This window comes from Petromyzon marinus, chromosome 1 (assembly GCF_048934315.1).
Source record: "Petromyzon marinus isolate PM22_M1 ecotype Great Lakes invasive population chromosome 1, UKy_Petmar_22M1.pri1.0, whole genome shotgun sequence".
In the NCBI taxonomy this organism is placed as follows: Eukaryota; Metazoa; Chordata; class Hyperoartia; order Petromyzontiformes; family Petromyzontidae; genus Petromyzon; species Petromyzon marinus.
Window position 1 is genome coordinate 28,524,539 of NC_133667.1, and position 15,490 is coordinate 28,540,028.

The window sequence follows — 15,490 nt, forward strand, 5'->3', positions numbered from 1 at the left end:
CCTTTATCACCAACGTTATCGCAATAGTACTGTGAGCCTCGTGTCCTGAGACAAGAATCCGTTCAGAACTCTCACGGAACATTGCATCACCCCATTGCTTTAAAATGGTCCGTGAAAGAAAGGATCACAGGAAAACTGCTTCTGAGATTTCTTCAAATGATCCCTTATCCACAATAGGAGGCAGTTCATTCTGATCCACCCTGAGAGAAATGATTGTCGCATGACAGTCACACCAAATATTTAGGTTTTTTTTTAATTCTAAACGCTAAACGGAATTTTTATGTGAAGTCGTTGGTGACCGAGCTGGGACCCATCAGCTCACTACGTTTGAGAACACCTTTTTAATCACTGGCCGCTGTCCCACATCTGAACACAGGTTCTAAAATCTGGCATTCTCTCCGATGCCAGAGCAGTACTTTGACCTCTTGAGTGACCCGGCCACCTCCTTGGATTGAAACATTTAAATGAATATGATCGAATCGCTGAATCCTTGAAACAGTTAAGGAGCATGCAAGCGAGCCTCAATCTTGACAAAGGCGGAAGCTAAAAGGATGTTTAACAAAAAATACCACGTAACAAAGGTTTAAATTGTAGGCTTGGGATTCGCTATACTATTCGCTTTAAGTGGACACAAGATATCCACACCACCAAGCCATGCTATTAATGTAAAGAAGAGAATAGCGATTACTGCGAGGTTAAACGTACTCTACAGGCGTGAGCAAAAGGCTGTGATGTGTTCAAATTCACGAGGCGTCGTTATTTCAAGTACTTATACAAATGATCATGTGCTGCAGATGCAGGCAATAACATTAAAACTGAAATGACAAGTGTGAGATTCCAACGCTGAACCTTGAAATGTGAAAACACACAATGGCATGCGATTAGCTTAAATCATTCATTCACATATCAAATATGAGTTAATTATAGGCTCTTAACACTTGGCCAAGGGGGAATTCTTTTTCCCTTGCCGTAGAAGCTTCTTACCCTGTTGTGCATGCAACAAGTGATCAATATAATTGTTTTTTATTGATAATTTTCAAACGTAGAGAATGTGTTCCACGTGTACTCTCCCACAATTGAAGCTTATTTTACAAATAACTCACAGCGCTTTGACAATCCGCTACTTGACAAAGGCTCACCACACATCGCATCGATCCTGGGGATTGCTTGACCATACTTCACCACGCTAAGCATTGTTAAAACAGTGTGCACTTGTGAAGGGAGTTGATGGAGTGGATGCCTGAAGAGGGGGGGGGGGGCATCACCGGTTTGGATATCTGTCCACCACTCATGCTAGCCGAGACCACTGCAAACCGCCGCCGCTCCTTCCCCTTCGTGAACAGCGTCACGGTGCTTAAATATTCACGTCGCAGCATACGGATCTTGTATTTTGTAAAAAAAAAAATACAATAAATGTGCAATGGCAAAAAACGCCAACGTGGAATGTTTACGCAGTCGTTGAGGGTCACTGTACAAGTTGTTCTCTCGTGACTGTGGTCCCCATGTGCCCAGGCGACATGCCGAAATATCGGGAGTGGAAGTGCGTCATCTCGAGCTGCGGTGGAAATTCTGTGCCATTGGCGGTGTGGCGAATCTAACGCGGGGACGCACATTCTCAAGCATTTTGGCCAAGGTTGCTCTCAAATAAATAAATAAATAGATAAAAGGGTGCGGGGGCAGGGTGAGGGGGGCAGAGTTACCCAGAGGTAGTGAGGCAAACGTCAGCGATCAACGAATGGGAACGAAGGGGCTCATGCCGGACGTGATAGTGGAGGTCAATTGACGGCATTGAATTCCAAAAAGTTGGCCGATAACCGCCACCTATCCCACCCCTCCCGCCCATTTTTTTACGTAAACATTTTTGATCGTCATACAAGAACCCAGGATACAGTGGGAATTTCAAAAGGGAGGGAAGAACAATGGATAATATACAACACATTCATAATGTGTTGGTCGCGAAAGCCTACGTGTTAAACCAAATATACAACACGTTGAGCAGTTATGTCTATGGGACCTCTTTTTTTGCCAGTGTCAAAATGATGAAACAAACAAGTCAAGGTTTTTACCCTTTTCTGGCAATAAAACAGGTGTTGTGTTAAGATGTTCAAAGACCAAACAGTTACCCTTTGCAAGGCATCAAGTCTGCACTAACCACACGTACTTGTGGCAAAAACATGCGCACAAATGTCCTGATAATCTATGCATTCTCCTTGAAACCGATTGGCCCCACACCAAGAGACGGCAATCTATTTGGTGTTTGAACTTCTTGACCCCTGTTGTTTTCCTTTTTTTATTGCCAGAAAGGGTAAAAGAAAACTAAACCTCTACTTGTGATTTTTTTTTCCATCGACGTACAGTGAGGGAAAAAAAGTATTTGATCCTCTGCTGATTTGCCCACTGACAAAGAAATGATCAGTCTATAATTTTAATGGTAGGTTTATTGAACAGTGAAAGACAGAATAACAACAACAAAAATCCAGAAAAACGCATGTCAAAAATGGTATAAATTGATTTGCATTTAATGAGGGAAATAAGTATTTGACCCCCTCTCAATCAGAAAGATGTCTGGCTCCCAGGTGTCTTTTATACAGGTAACGAGCTGAGATTAGGAGCACACTCTTAAAGGCAGTGCTCCTAATCTCAGCTTGTTACCTGTATAAAAGACACCTGTCCACAGAAGCAATCAATCAATTAGATTCCAAACTCTCCACCATGGCCAAGACCAAGAGCTCTCCAAGGATGTCAGGGACAAGATTTTAGACCTACACAAGGCTGGAATGGGCTACAAGACCATTGCCAAGCAGCTTGGTGAGAAGGTGACAACAGTTGGTGCGATTATTCGCAAATGGAAGAAACACAAAATAACTGTCAATCTCCCTCGGTCTGGGGCTCCATGCAAGATCTCACCTCGTGGAGTTGCAATGATCATGAGAACGGTGAGGAATCAGCCCAGAACTACACGGGAGGATCTTGTCAATGGTCTCAAGGCAGCTGGGACCATAGTCACCAAGAAAACAATTGGTAACACACTACGCCATGAAGGACTGAAATCCTGCAGCGCCCGCAAGGTCCCCCTGCTCAAGAAAGCACATATACATGCCCGTCTGAAGTTTTCCAATGAACATCTGAATGATTCAGAGGACAACTGGGTGAAAGTGTTGTGGTCAGATGAGACCAAAATGGAGCTCTTTGGCATCAACTCAACTCGCCGTGATTGGAGGAGGAGGAATGCAGCCTATGACCCCAATAACACCATCCCCACCGTCAAACATGAAGGTGGAAACATTATGCTTTGGGGGTGTTTTTCTGCTGAGGGGACAGGACAACTTCACCGCATGAAAGGGACGATGGACGGGGCCATGTACCGTCAAATCTTGGGTGAGAACCTTCTTTCCTCAGCCAGGGCATTGAAAATGGGTCGTGGATGGGTATTCCAGCATGACAATGACCCAAAACACACGGCCAAGGCAACAAAGGGGTGGCTCAAGAAGAAGGACATTAAGGTCCTGGAGTGGCCTAGCCAGTCTCCAGACCTTAATCCCATAGAAAATCTGTGGAGGGAGCTGAAGGTTCGAGTTCCAATGACTTGGAGAAGATCTGCAAAGAGGAGTGGGACAAAATCCCTCCTGAGATGTGTGCAAACCTGGTGGCCAACAGCAAGAAACGTCTGACCTCTGTGATTGCCAACAAGGGTTTTGCTACCAAGTACTAAGTCAAGTTTTGCAGAGGGGTCAAATACTTATTTCCCTCATTAAAATGCAAATCAATTTATAACATTTTTGACATGCGTTTTTCTGGATTTTTTTTGTTGTTATTCTGGCTCTCACTGATGAAATAAACCTACCATTAAAATTATAGAATGATCATTTCTTTGTCAGTGGGCAAACGTACAAAATCAGCAGGGGATCAAATACTTTTTTCCCTCACTGTATAAACAAGGCCCAGCGTCAATGCACCCTCAACATTAGGGAACGGACCAGGAAATCCGGGCTCGCTAGGGGATAGCCCCCCCCCCACTCCTTTTTTTAGGGGGGTTATTATTGAGTTATTGGTTATTGGAGGGAGAAGGGGGGGGGGGACTTGTATAATAAACCTCTGCCAAAACACGTCAGGTGCTGTTCGTATAAGTGTAAAACATGCCAATGGGGCAGGTTTGCATCCAAAGCAAAACAAAAATTTATTTGAGATATTTGAAATTGTTGTATGTTTTAAAATAACCCAGTAAATAATTAATGCAATGGTCGATTGTCTGACGAGTTTTGGGGAATTGGTTGGTTTTTTTGTGCGTGTGCTATCTTTACTGAATTGCTGGTACTTAAGAGACTCATGGTAAAGGAATGTTGACGCAATGTTACCAGTGAGGCTGCATTGCATAATAATTACTCTTTGGTTATATTCTTGATTCTTTCGGTAAAGTCACGTAGAAAGAAAAGAAATTACGAAAGCTTCAAATGAAGTTTGCATAATAATTATTTAATTATCATGCGTGTGCAGCGTTATATGTGGGTTGGGTTTGATCCTCATGTTGACTTTTCAAATCACTCATCAATTCGCTTATTAGCATCTCAGGACAATTAAAAATGCGCAATAGATTGCACTGCGATGTTACAACACTTCCTAAATACCGTACACAAACTCATGATATGATTGTGGAGCATTATGGATAACATTAATTTGTAGTCATTGGCCCGTGCCTTTCCAACCCAATGTTATCCTGCAGGGTTTGTTTAAGCATAGAACCTCGAGACTGGTTTATTAAACATTGTTGTATTTTAACGTTCCACTATTCTTTACGTCAATAGTTGTAATGTGTTGCTGTTAATATTAGCAGAGTGCTTCCAGCCTGTGTAATCTGTCATGAACTTGCGCTTCTTTGCCATTGTGTTTTTGGCGATATTATGTTTGCACACCCAAGACAGTGAACGTTCAATAATGTATACAATCGGTCTTTTTTAAACAACTGCACAGTACGTGTTTGGATATGAGTTCAGCTTTCTCTCGTGGATGCTCGTGCATTTATTGTGTGTATCAGACCTCTATGTCAGTCTGAAATCTACAACCGGTTTTTCCCACCATCACGACAGGGCCCAACAGTGTAAAATACGTCTTGGCACCCCTTTTCATGTCTTTTCACGATATACCACGTGTTACTCGGCACCATGTCCGACGTTTCGCTCCATGTGGTGGGTGCTTCTTTGGAAATCCGGCCGAACAATACGCAGTATAACCTACACCGTAGTCGTCTTCATATTAAGCTACAAACATCAATATCGTAGTGCTTACGCGCCTGACCCCATGGCTCTGTTGATGTTGCATGAGAACGAATCACTCCATGTGACTAACGCCACCGTACAAAGGGCTTGCACTCACATTCACAAGCCCCACTGCGTTCAATTCATCTTGCCAATTAATCTTCCATATAATTTCTATTGAATGTGTGTGCAAGTAGAATGCCTATGACCAAATCACCCAGGATTTGTGAAGCTATGCAGGGCTGAGTCTGGATAGTGCTTGGATGGGTGACCAGCATGAGTAAAACAGGTGTCGTAGGCTGCTGAAATTCCTCATTCATGTGGCAGGGGCTACGTTTTAAGCAGAGGGCAATGCAGCAAAATCCATAGTTGTGTTCATCTGTGCTTCCCGCCTTTACCAACCCGCGCTGACCAGCATGGTGAAGTATGGTCGGATAACCTGCATAACCCGTACTGACGTGGGGAGGTCCTCATCCAGCAGTGGAATGGCAAAGGGGTTGTACGTGCACGTACGTACAAGGGTGAAATGTGTCTACGGACAACATTTGATGAGTGCAGGGCGTGATTGTCGCATGGGGATGGCGGATATACAACCGGAGGATTGCGTTCATAGGCACACATCACAGAACTGGGAATTCTTATTAATTTATGCACATCTATTTATTTAAGACTGGTTGAGTTGTGAATTTATGAGCTCAGTGCACAGCTTTGTCATACTGCAATATACATTTAAGTTTTTTTCGTTTTTGTGGCAGGGGTTAACGCGCTGAGGGAAGCTTGTGTATTGTTGGGCAAGGTATTTTTCGTTACATTATCTCGCTCCGTGAAAGTTCGGGTTAGGTAATGTATCGGGACACCGGTGTCACCTTTGGCGATGCCAGCAATGACCCTGAATGCCTAGCGATCGTACGGGGGGCAGCGCATTAGGATCGGAGCGGGGGCGCACTGCGCGTATCGACCGGAGGCCTCGCTGCGCAGGTATCGAAATTCCTCCACTCCCTAAAATAGACCGCTTTAATGACGGCGGCTGATGGACCTAAAAGCTAAATAATTGAAGAGTACAAGATGCATACGAAGATCAATGTGCTCCCTCTAAGAGCCGCGGGGTTAACTTCCTAAGGTATTTTCCGGGCGACAGTCCTGCCCCCTCAAACCCCGTACAGTGTCCTGTTGTGGAATATTATTTATGCATGCAATGATTTATGTAATAGATAATTTTCGTACTGCTTAACATATGCCACGGTTTCACGCACTCAACAATTCTCTTTTATTTTGCGGCGTTTGTTTAAAACGATGTTGAAGTCGTCGCGTCGGAGAATTCCTGCGAGGTTGCAGCGTGCAGAAAGAGGGTTGCCACCCTGCGTTTGTACCAAGGTTAAAATATTACCTTCTGCCTCCCTATTACTGAATTACCAGTAATTTACACACGTCGTGCGCAGATAAGTGCTGAGCTATGCTTTGCAGGGAGAATAGCTCTAAATCTGTCCCGCATAAAGTATGCGTGTTTTGGTTAAAACAAGCAAAAATACGGCGTGACAGCGGGAATAGAAATGAAACAGCTTTCGGGTTCTTCTAAGTTTTATCGCTGTTTTTGGAACTTGACAAAAGAAATAAATAGTGTGGCGAGTCACAAATATAGGTAAATGATGAGCAAATAAATTATCAGTTAAAGATTTACGTTTGTTGATGCCATGTGCGCGTAATGGGAAAGACCCCACTTTCACGTAAATAAACAAGAGGCTTCACGAACAGCCTCCTCCTTAAAACGTTTAAAAAAATAGGAGGTTTATTGAATGGGATTGCAGACAATGAGAGAGAGAGAGAGAGAAAACTAAAAGTGCCGCGTGTACACATTCTGCGAGGAGCATTGGTTGCCGATGGCCCGCTCGCTTCGTTGCGCGGCGATGTGGCTGGCGCAGGGAAAGTCTCGCTTAGAATGTCGTGCCACGGAGACCGCTCGATCTGCGGGAATCAAGCGCCGGGATCGAAGTGCGGCGACGGCACTTGCCGCTGCCGCCGTCTTGAGGAAATGTGCTCGGCCACCGTTGACTGATCGCCCTCGAGCCCAGGGAGTTGGTCCGCTACCACTTGGGGTGGCGACCGCTGCCCAGTGTCCACCGTGGAGAAAGAATCTTGGCGTACATACTGTCTGTTTTATTCGACGGATATTTGGAATTTATTTTCATATTTCATATATATTACGTATGTCATTTGGATCCCCCCTCCCTCCCTCCTCGCCAAACATGACATTCTCCCTCGGACATAATACAGTGAGTGCCCTGTTAATCACGTTTTCTTCACAAAACAGATACTACGGTGTGACCTTGCTACCCTACACATTTGTTGGCTGTAGATAAAATGCTTCAAGAAAATAATTGTTAGCGTTTGCCACCATAGGTAGTACCGATAAGCCATTTTCTGGGCAGGGGCTCAAGGACCATATAATTTAAGTACCGAGAGGAATTGCTGTTATACACTCGATCTTTATTTCTGTTGAACACGGAACGGCGGTGCCAAACTGGCCGTGCGCGCGCACACACACACACATTTACTCACAGCGCCTGGTCCTGCGGATCCTCTGGGGTTATGTTGAAGAACAGGGAGGCTTATCCGGCTTGTCTTACCTTTTGCAACATTCGGCTAACAGTAGCCCTGGAGGGAAAGGCGCATTGTGTTGGCTAAAGCCAATTGGTGTTTTTTTTAAAGGCACATTTGAAGAAGTTGAATTCTTAAAAGCTGCGCGAGCATGCCGCCGTGCATGTTTCAGTTTATTAAACAAATCAAAACAAAGATCGCTTGAGATGTTCTACAAGCAGATCAATAGCTTTGGCTGGAAAAAAACATTTTTGAGCCAAAGCTATTGAAACATATATTATTTTACCCAGCTGTTTTAACACTTTATTTTTCTCACATATTTCATATCCATGCGGTCCGTATATAAAGTCAGACAATGAGGTCCATTTGCTTGAGTGCACAATAGCGGCATTCAAAGAATCTATCACCTGATCTTGCGAATGCCGCCTTAATTTTTGTTCCCCTTTTTTTTTTAAAAGGACATAATTGTTTTCTTGCCTGAGAACAGTGAGAGTGATACACTTATCTCTTGCGATGACCTCATGCTGAACCCAATGGTACCGTCTCCGCTCTCATTAATCAGCCCTTACATTCCAAGGTGCTCTGCCTTCGAATGGCTGATGAGCCATTAGCTGACAAAGCACTGTTCCGTGCACTTTTCCTCAGCTTAAGTGCATGGCTTGAGCCTGCTCTCCCTCCCTCTCACCCGTAATTTACCGTACTTGCTAGTCGTGAAGTTTGGAGGCGTCCAATCATCATTGGCAGTGAATTGGCCGCAAGTGAAAAACCCCGCGGGGGGCTTTGTAGCGGCTGAGTTTTTTTAAACCTTCGCTGTCCGTGGCTGTGACGGCTTACCTTGTTGAAAAAGCCCCAGTTTGAGCAGAAAGTGGGGGCTGCATGCCATCAACGATTGAAATGTTTACAGATGTTATTTGGCCAAAGATGTGACAATTAAGTCCTCATGGTCATCATCATCATCGTCGTCATCATCGTTTGTAGCCGTATTCAATTTACGGCTAGATGAAGGCCTGACCAAACCATCGCAGCCTCTCCAGATCCTGCCATCTCATTAATATTGGTTGTCAAAGAAAATGTCTGTTTAATTTCGCCAGAGTTGCTCACACCATTAGGCTAAATATAATATTCTCATATCAGTCTCATAACCTGTTGATAGCCGATTCTCACGTGCACGATTTGATGCATGTGTAGTGAGCCATAAGAATTTAATTTTAATCGATCATTCGATGCATAATTGTGCGCCTACGATTCAGAATTAATCAGCAAGCACATCGATGCACAAATTGCTCATGCCTGTATATTGAATGATAAAACTGATGCTTGTTATACGGGAAATATATATTGTTGCCTCACAATAACCTACAGTTGTACAATATTTAATTTCACGACACAACTCTTTTACGAGTAAACATATTTAAATGTGGCTCCTATTTTGTGAATGGATCGTTATTTTTCGCGCTGTATTTGAGTATTGTACATTAAGTGGTGTCTTCAAAACTATTCGCACGTTCAAAATGGTTTTAATATAACCTGTCCATAAGGCTTTCTTGCTTCATATTAAAAACATATGCATGTAAACTATTGAAAAACAGTTTGAATTGTGGAGTTGAAATGTTAGCCACGTATCCCTTCGACGGTTAAGTTTTGTAAACCGAAAGGCTTGAGTGATCTTCATCGGCACATAACATAATTATTATCTGCAATCGCACCCGCGATGTTGTTGGTTGAACACCTGGGACTGCGTCAAAGCTCAGAGCAATGAAGGGTGTTACCAATGTTGCGGCAGACATCTGGAGGTTTAGAAACTCGATGCATGAACTCGTCATAGTGCCAAGCACGCGCGCGCGCGTGTGTGCGCTTAGTTTTACTGCGACTGCCTAATTTTGGAAACCATGAGAATAACAATTGGATATATTTAATAATAGTTGATACCTTAAAGGATGCTCTGCATTTTTGGAGGAGTTGACGTGGGGGGTTCGAGAGGATCGCCCCCCGTTGTTTCAACTGCCACGCCTGGAGATAGGACTCGGAGATTTCCCTGCATCACAAGTCTCGGGCGCGCTTACCATTGCGCCATGGCCGCATTCCCACAGAGCAGCGCGTCCAATGGTTATTGTTCCAGATGTTGGGATTGCGATGAGGGACGTCTACGTGTTCCGTGAAAATCAGCTGGCGCAGTTTATGAAGGGGGACAAGCCACCACTTGCACGCGAAGCACAAGTTGTGCCGCTGTTGACATTTGGCCTCGGTGCCAGGCCCTTTTGGCCAAAAGGTAACACCGCGTACACCGCTGACTCCAGGCAAAGCTTTAAAAATGTATGCCGTCATATCGGTTGGGTGGCCGGTTTTTTTTTAAAGACGTTATTAAATTGAACACTAATAACGAGAAAAACTGGGGAACAGGGCATCTGCAGCGCCTGGATATTTTGTTGGCTTGGTGACTCCTGATTAGGTCACACTGGCTTGATAGCACAACAGAGTGAAATAATCATTACCATGCTATACACACCAAACAATGTTGAGCTCTATATAAAGGTTCTATGGCTGAAGCCAGCCAAACCGACGCATACGAGTCCCAGCAGACGCAGAGCTATAGTGGCTGATACGGCGACAAAATGGGAACTTAGAGAAATGCTTGTGGCTCTGCTTTGAAAGTATAGACCAGTTAAAAATCCATCCTGTGCGGAGTGAATGTTTGCTGGCACAGGTTTTGAAAGGACAGCATGCCGTGTATAATCATTTAAACCCTCCATTTACGTGTGCCTGACCTATGTTCGGATTTGAAAGAGACGGTGCATACGAGTTAATAGGCCATTGTATTGTCAACAGAGGAGTTAGCTGATTTCTGCAATTATATCACAGATATATTAAAAGGTGAGAATCATGACCAAGATGCAGATTTCATGAGCGTTAAATTTTTAATTCCTTAAAGAATGATAGAATATGCAATGAGATTGTCATTAACACGTGCAGGGTTTTTTTTTAATATATTCTATCTATCTGTGCTTATTTTTTAAAAAAATGACGGCTACAGTGATCAAACTTGTATCTGTAAAGACTTTATAGAAAAGCCAAATTGAAAAAAATCCTCTTTTCACTTTAAACTATTACAATAAGTAAAAAGTTAATTATAAGAAATTAATGTTTCAAATGTAAAAACTTCTCAAGCATCGACTGAATTTCAGCAGGAGACCAAGAAAAATTGGTTGTGGTCAGAGATGTAAAGCGTGCAAAAATATATAGTTTTAATGATCTCTGATGCTGTGATTGTAAAGTGTTTCTCTTTTTCTCTCGCTGCATTCGGAAATCCTTAAAACAATAAAAACTAATGAAGGTGTGTCCCCCCCCCCCTAACATCACATCCATGTCCGACAAATAGCACAGAAAATGAGGTGCTTTGTTAAATGGTGGCGTTTTAAAGTAATTCATGAGGGTCGTTTTGACTCGTGTCAAGCTGCCATCACATGACAAGGCTGGTCTCATGACCGGCATTACATAGCGCTATTAATTGTATCTGGAATGGTGGCCAAAGCTTTGCCTGCATCTGCACCCTCCCACTTTATTTTCACTTGAACTCACTACACCCCCCTCCCACTCCACAAAGCAGTCCCAATGTTTTTAAAAGAACACAAAGCACACACTTTGGTGCGCTTTGTCGATATCGCCAAAGAATTCCCGGTCTTTTTTTTTTGTCCACATCTGTGTACACGTACAGTTAGAAAATGACCACCAAGTATCAATGCACGGTGGTAAATGTGCTAAAATGCTGCGCAAAGTGATGTCGGTTTACATTATTTGATTGCTGCTCATTTGTTTTAATGGATGTTCCCGTTGCCCGTCGAGCCCTCGATTCTGCGGATGATTGGCACTTTAAATGCGGCGTGATAAGAACGAGGGGTCCCCATATTCATCGCAACATGAGCTGGGCAAGAAGCAGAGATTAAAAAGACGTTAAGTCAAGGGAATCCATGCAGTGAATGTATAATGTAGCAGGCACATGCCGTCTGCTGCATCGTCTCGCCGTTGGTGGAACAAGCGTAGCACGCAGGGTGGAGTGTGCATCTCGCACTACAATCTACCCTTGCTTGCCTGCCTCCGTTTCTGTCATTAATTTTCCAACGGTGTTAAAAAAAAAATGTATCCTGTTGTGCAGTGGCATTATTAAAGTATTTATTTGGTTTGTTTTGTCAAAAAAATTATGCCCCTTAGAATGTTTTATTGGATTGTTGGTAATTGGCTTTCTCCTGAAGCTGCAGCTGGCAACTTGGGCAACCGTGGAATTCCACTGTGACTTGCGCACCCACACGCGCATTGTGTTTTTCATTACCGGCCGCTCTGCCCTGAAACCTGCATCTTTTGCATCTTTGTTTACCTGAAAGCCTCGGGCAGCGGTTCACCTGACTCAATGTCTGCCATCTGGTGGAGAAGGGGACACATTGTTTTGGGGGGCGGGGGGGGAGGGTTGTTGTTCGTACGTGCAGGTATTCTTTATAAGCGTATTTGTGCGCTTTTAAAGTCGTTCATTTTCTGTGGTCGCTGTTGTTTGCTGTTGGTGCTGTTGGCGCGCAATCTTTTCATTGTCCATCGTTGCAGGATGAGTTGAACTGCGTCCCTGTTGCAGAGGGGTTGCGATTGTTCTTGGGGAACTCTTTAAAAAAAAAGACTTGGTGAGAGGAAAAAAACCTCTGAAATATGATTTTTTTTTCGTTTCGCTTATAGCTTGCGCCTGATGGAGAAAGCGAATCTGAATGGAATGAATGGACACAGCGAGTGCGCGGAATTCCATTCCACATAATCTGCAGGTTGAAACAAGACAAAATGGCTTGGGCATTCTAAATGGTACACAAGGTAGCATCTGTACACAATGGAGCGTGCATTTCCAAAACACATGGGCATGGACGCGATGCCTGTGATTCACCACTTAAGCATGTGGTTTTAGTTCATATAATGGGCCAATCTTAATTATCTTGCATTCATACAAACGCTCACCGTAAAGGAATATGATGTGTGTTTACAAGTTAGTCACTTCCAACATTTACTTTATAAAAAAGCAAAGCAATGCTTTGTAGGTATATATTATACACGCACACTGAGTCACTGATGGTTACGCATATTTATGTATAACTGAACAAATGGAATACGTCGATGGACGAGAGACGATAGATTACTGTATTATACCTACGTGACTTTACCGAAAGAACCAAAGAGTATGGATTCCTGCAGTCACGAAAGCTTCAACTCAAGACGTATTAATATTAATTACAAAGGCATTTACTAACCACACTGGGGGAGCTTCGCTGAAATGATTTCAACTGGTGTTCACAAACAAAGCATAATGGGCCACCCCCAACACCGAATGAAGGTTCATATAAAGGTTTAATCATTTCAGTAAATGTATTTTCGCATTGTCCACTTGTGTAAATCGGCGATGACTATTGATTCCCGGACTTCTCTATAAAACATTTTTACAAAGTCGCCACCCTCTGAGAACGTCAAGAAATCATGAACCATTCATGATCAGGTGCTAATGGCTAACATTCACGCACACTGAGCTTTTATCACACTACATTTAGCAGTTTACTGGATCAGCAGACTGCTCAGGCATGAAGCAGCCAGTATTAACTCTTATGAAATAAATCCAGTCTTGATCTCCCCCCCCCCAACCGATGTACAATAAATTGGTCCCTGAAGGTCAACCACATTTACACGGTAGAAAGGAGGGAGAAAGAAAATAAATTCCGCGGAAGTAGGGGGGGACGGCACGGTTACATCGAGGCGTCCAGGTGGCCAAATGTGCGTAAGGAACACAAAATAGCAATCGCAATTACTGCTCCGTGGGTGTTCACGGGTGTGCTGTGTGGCTCTCTGATGTTATTTCGTGGTACTACCGGCCACTACGATGCAGAATCCGTCATTTCCCGAAGAAGCTCCCTTTCACGTGAAGCTAAAACGTCGGGCGTCGTGCCGGTTAACAAGCAGTACAAACCCGAAAGCACACGGGAGAGCCGGTTACAGACAGCTGTACAATATCCCCGACTGCCATGGTCATTCCACTGCTGGACGAAGACCTCCCCAACATGCGCACTATAATCTTCGCTCCGTCTCCTCGGTCGTGCGTCCTTATGGACGCGCAACTGCAGCCGTTGTGAGTTCATATGTATTGCCTGCATTTGAATTAAAACACTTTAACCAAGAAATTGGGGGTAGAGTACATTCGTAACAGAGCCGCGTTACGCTCACTGATGTTGTTGTTGTTGGAGGTGGAGGGCAGTGTTTTGTCATCAGTTCAATTGTAAACACAACAGTGGCAGCTGGAGGTTTTTTTTTATTTATCAGCGCCTATTTCGCTCTCTCTCTCTCTCGACTCGACCTCCCTCTCTCTCCAAAGTGAGCAGCACGCTGCCACGGTGACAGAACGAGCCTCTCTACACGGCCTTTAATGGCTGCACTGAGTGTCTCTTGTCCTGAAGCAAACTGCCGGAGCCCCCCCCCCCGTTGCCTCCCCCCCCCCGTTGCCTCCCCTGTGCTGTGTCATGTTCGTGCCTCTGCTTCTGTCACATTCGCTCGTGCGCGGCCATAAATATAGCAACGCAGTGTGCAGGGCGTGCAGTCACATAATCATTTTCTGCGACCCACAGGTAATGATTAAGTGCTGGCAAGCTCTTTTCAGACGTGCCCATTATCCGCCACAGGTAGCACATGTGATCCAACTCAGTGCCGAGATTAACTAGGCTGTGTTGACAACCTGCGTTAGGTCACCCAGCCTCCGTGCTGATTGTAATAATGAAAAATTAAATCACGGCCTGCTTGTAATGACTTTACTGGCGGCAGACACACACACTAAGCGTCCCTTGGATTCGTGGTCGATAATTGGTGCCAAATGAGGCCCTCCGTTCTACGATAATTATAGGGGGAATCTCGTCACGCATAAGGCAGATTTTTTTTTGCCGGTGCACAAAAGTAGCGGCCAGATTGCAGTATGACGTGTCAATTTATCAAGCTACAGAAAGGCGTAATTAATGGAGACTCTCATTTGCCGCTCTGTTGTGTACCGACACAGCTGCTTCAGTGGTTTGTGGGGGTCCATGACTTGGAGGGGGCTTTGCCGGTGGTGACCCTGAATGAAGTCCCTTTTGGACCGTAGTTGGACATTGAAAAGTCAGCCTCCTTTAACCCTTCCTTTCCCATTTATGGCAACCTCCTCTTTCACTTTCACTAATGGCTTGTCTGTTAAAAGCTTATGGTAAATTATTGAAACAAATGACTACACCGTCATATAGATTTTTTTTTATGGTTCACCTTGTTGTAAAATGTATATTATAGATCCACTTTTGTATAAGCATGTGCAACACTACCTTGTTATTAATTTATTGGACATATATAACATAGCTTTCGACTGTATGTGTGTCTGTGTGTATATTCCAGCTAGAGTAATTTATACTGGCAGTTTCTGTCACAACTGTAAATGATTGGCTTTAAAAAGCGTGATGTCATTGCAATGAAAATTAAATATCTTTGTATTGTGGTAAATCGTAAAATGTGATTATTGCGTGTGTAGCGCTGATGAAATGTGCCTTTTAAAAAAAAGCTCATTAAATTTCAAGACAGCAGTTACTGTGATGGTATAAATTTGTCATCATCATAAT

General features: G+C 43.8%; 1 protein-coding gene across 11 annotated transcripts in view; it reads left to right on the forward strand.

Annotated features, from left to right (window-relative positions):
- Nucleotides 1–15,490, forward strand: part of LOC116939363 (zinc finger protein basonuclin-2-like) — a 93,413-nt gene that overhangs the window by 66,477 nt on the left and 11,446 nt on the right. The gene's annotated exons all lie outside the window — the stretch shown is intronic.